This window comes from Struthio camelus, chromosome 1 (assembly GCF_040807025.1).
Source record: "Struthio camelus isolate bStrCam1 chromosome 1, bStrCam1.hap1, whole genome shotgun sequence".
In the NCBI taxonomy this organism is placed as follows: domain Eukaryota; kingdom Metazoa; phylum Chordata; class Aves; order Struthioniformes; family Struthionidae; genus Struthio; species Struthio camelus.
In genome coordinates, this window is record NC_090942.1 from 29,247,204 (window position 1) to 29,251,283 (window position 4,080).

The 4,080-nt window shown below is 41.2% G+C and overlaps 1 long non-coding RNA gene across 1 annotated transcript; it reads left to right on the forward strand.

Annotated features, from left to right (window-relative positions):
- Positions 1-993: 993 nt before the first annotated feature.
- LOC138066052 (uncharacterized) lies at positions 994-2,731 on the forward strand. The gene is made up of 4 exons (XR_011139239.1): positions 994-1,224; positions 1,848-2,064; positions 2,150-2,287; positions 2,498-2,731. It is a non-coding gene; the product is annotated as an uncharacterized lncRNA (long non-coding RNA).
- The last annotated feature ends 1,349 nt before the right edge of the window (positions 2,732-4,080 follow it).

Genomic DNA, 4,080 nt, shown 5'->3' on the forward strand with positions numbered 1-4,080 from the left:
ATCAAGCATTGTTCAGTGGCTGAGGGAATGCTATTACGTTTCCTAAATTGTCCGTCTTTAAATCTTATTTGTCTATTGCTGTGTATATTTATACTGAAAAATATACCAGAAAGGGAAGTAGCATGTGCAGCAGATGCTCGTTAACGGTTTATTACATTTTTCATATATTATTCATCTTTACTAATTTGTTTTGCAAAGAGCAGTACTATAGGAAAATATGTGTTTTCTTAAGCAAGTACTGTTTTTAAGGATATAAAGATTTCTATTATTAGTAAAGGCATATCAAATCAACCAAATTTTGGATTATAAACATGTACGTTTTAACATCAAGAAAATTCTCTAGATTTAGCAAATTTGACTTATCATCTGTAGTTCTATGTTCCTTTTGCCTCAACATTTCTTTCTTTTTATACTGGAAACAGGAAGTTTCAAGTGGGCTATATCCCTGTATTTTCTATGCACCGTACTGATTGGCACAATTTCCATGTGAGCTTGTGGCCCTGGCTTGACCATGCTGACACGCACACTTCTGGCAGACCCAAACACACACTGTTCCTCCCTTTGCCCCACGCTCACTCTTCTGCACCAGTTTTTAACATCCTCTTTATAACTTGAAAAAAATGTGTAAAAGACAGGAGCTAAAGAATTTCCCAAACTGCAACATTTGGTTTCATCAGTGCTCAAGGCTTGGGTTTGCTGAATTCTGGAGACTGAGAGATTTAGCTCCAGACGTGTTAGAGGAGGAGTCTGCCTTATCCGAAAAAGAATCCAAATCATTTTCTAAAACTGTAGAGCTTTAGCTACTGTTCATATTTGTTGTTTGGGGGGTGAGAGAGCTAGGCAGACCTTGCAGTGTGTAATTACCTAAGCCCACTTTGGCAGCCAGCAAGAAATGTTTCACCACTATCTAGAAACGCTTCAGCCCTTTTCCCTCCCACCCTTTTGTCAAACTTTGGCCAGTAACAACGTTGTTTTGCTTTAGGTCTGAAGGTCATTAGAAAATAGAGCCCCGGGAAGCCGAGGCTGGTCGTAGCAGCAGCTGGGGCCTGGCAGAACTAGAGCAGTAGCCCGGACTCCCGAGTCAGTGTCGTCTTCAGCTCTGCCATGGTGCCTGAGAGAGAGACCCTGCAGACTGACACTCAGGCGAGGCATCTGTCTGGTAGCGGCTGCTCCCAGAGAGCAGGGAAGTGGAGCGTGAATAGTTAAGCTTTTGGAGGACAGAAAGTAAGTACTGTGTACTAGGCTGTTTATCCACCTCCTTGCTTCTTTTTTCCTCTTCAGAAAAGCACCATCTGTTTTGAGCAACTGATTCACACTTGCAAGCAAGAAAACTTAGCTTCATGAGCACCAGAAAATTTAGTGCATTTTCCCCCAGTTTCTGTATAGAAGTTCAAGTAAATATTTTATTAATGATCCCTAGAATTTAAACTTGGCCCTTGCTACTAACGATCATCACCTGGCAGAAGCATTATACAGTGATAAATCAAATGGCTTAACAAAACACTGGTTTATTGATGAAGAAAAGGAGGGAAGCAAAATAAAATACATTAGCTAACTAACACAGGGGAATTAACAGTTAAACGCAATACAGGAGCACAGATTTTCTTGATAATCGTGGTATCAAATTCAGGATTCAAGTGCGGACTTTTCATGGCAGCCTGTACCCACCAGATTAATATTCCTGTGCATTTTTGTTGAACTGTTCCCTGTCTTTCATTTGCTTAGTATTCAAAGCTAAATGTTCCTCCTCTTCTATCTCCCTCCATCCCTTTACAGATGTTACTCTGGCTCAGTGAGAGATACTATAAGGAAGCTCCTACGTATGAATGAAATGTTTTTTCCAACAGAGAGGTCAAGGGATCCTCTGCTCCTGAAGCTGGCCAAGGGAAAGTGTGACAACTGTAACCATGTGCTGGAGAATCCTGTTGAAGAAGATACTAACATAGATACAGTAAAATAAATTATGAACCCCTGAGAATTCTGCTTGTTTGGATGGAAATAAGATGAATATGAGTTTGTAACATGTCCTTAGCGAGATTGTCCAAAGAAGGGAGTCAAGCCAAAGTAAGAAAAATCTACCAGTGTAGTGGAAGGCTAAAAACAGGCTTTTGTAAGCTCTTAAATCATGTTTGTTCTGCCTGAATTGCAGGTGAGAGCAGGAGCTGGAGCAGTTCGGCGACTGTCTGTGGGCCAGCAGCCTCTCAAGCTGCAGCTCCTGTCTCATGGACAGCAAGCCCCGAGGAGAGCCTCGAGATGAAGCGCAGGCTGAGGCAACTCGTTCTGCCTGGTAAGCACGGCAGTTAATTTGAAAACCCCATTAAACTGTTCTCCCGTGGGGAAGTTTCTGTCCCCTATGTGAGATCAAAGTTACACCAGCTGTTGCTTTGGGATTTCATGCCCTCAAAGGGGGAAGAGGGGACCTGGAGGGCAGGGAAGGAAGAAGCTTTTAGGGGCAGGGAACTTCCTAAAACTGATAAAGTTTCTTTTGCATTGACAGCTGTTCTGCTTTAGGACATCATCCTCCTCTCCTTCCCCTGTGCCTCACTCCCACCTTCACAGCCACTTGTTCTGCCTTGTCTCTGTTCCCTCCTTGTGCCAAGTGTCAAATCAATTGTCTGTGTGATTAGTAAGAACAATTGTCCAGGATGGACTGACAACCTCTGAAATGATTAGAAGGTAAGCTAACTGTAATTAGTGAATGCTGTGAATAGTAAATGAGTATAGATCTACCAGTTTCCTTGTCACTCTCTTTCTGTCCCAGTAAACCTGAGAAAGCACTTCAGTCTACAGGCAGAGTACAGCCAATCAAGAGAAGAAGTCCATGCTGAAAGGACTACAGGAAGGATTATATTTTGAATTCGGTCATTCCTAAATAAGAAAAGACAAAACAGAAAAAAGTATAAAATACAGCTCTGTCAGGGGACATCTTTATCAGCTGATAAACAATGAACTATCCAACTAGTTTATAGACTGCCTAACTCATCAGAGACTATTTTTTCTCAGTATCAGAAAGAGTCAGTGTGAAGCATTTGCACTGTCCAGCTGTCCAGCAGGGGATCACACTGGGCCATTGGGCCTGGATCCCAGACTGAAACATTTTTAAAAGGAGACACTGGTGGACTTTTTAAATCCTAGCGCTCAGACTGTCTTCAACAACATAACAAAGTTTCTGTTCCTACATTTTTCTCATTCAGATCATAACTGGTGTCTAGAAAGAGCCAATTTTAAAGAACAACTTGATTCTCACATACAAAACTTCATTAGTCATATTCCTCGCTCTCATACTCTGCCTTCTAGAGACTCTTATCTCGCCTTTCCAAAAGTGTCTCCCCTGGGATACTCACATACCCACAGACCACCAGCAGAGGAAAGAAGAAAACGCATCCAAGAATGTGCAGTGTTGAAAGGTCAATGTTTTTCCAGGCCTTAATTCAGAAAATTATCTTTCAGAAGTTTTCAGGTTCAGCAACCTCCCATTTTAACTCTCTGAATCTTTGAAGAAAAATTCACAGAAAGGAGACAAGATTTGGCAAAAAAAAAAAAAAAAAACCCTGCTGATTGCAGGGCGGTAATACAAACTTAGTGCCTGCTCTCTCTTCAAATTGTTCCTCCTTCCTGGAATCTGATAACAAGAGGATCAGATAAAACAATTGTTAACAGGCCCGCTCACAATGTTCTTTTTAGCGAAAGTTAGAGGTCTGTCTGAACACTCCCTTGGCATAAAATCCATCTTGCTGTGATACTGAGCAGCTTCTGATCATGAGAGTGAGACTGGGTGCTTTAGGACAGATGTAAACACTAACACAGTTTTGTTCGACCCCGAGAGTCAACCTGAGACCACAATCTCTGCTGTTTCATCTGTACACAATGTTTCTCGCTGACATAGCTTTTATTTTTAACAGCTTTTTGCCATGAACTGCACACTATTAAGTGCTATTTTCAGTTATACATGGACAGCATTTACTTTAGGTGTAGCAAAGAAAGTATTACTGTTAATTGAGAAGCGTTTCCAAAACAGTTATATTTAAACCACCAAGGTCATGTTTTATTGTTTGCTTAAATAATAGCTGTTACTTAAAA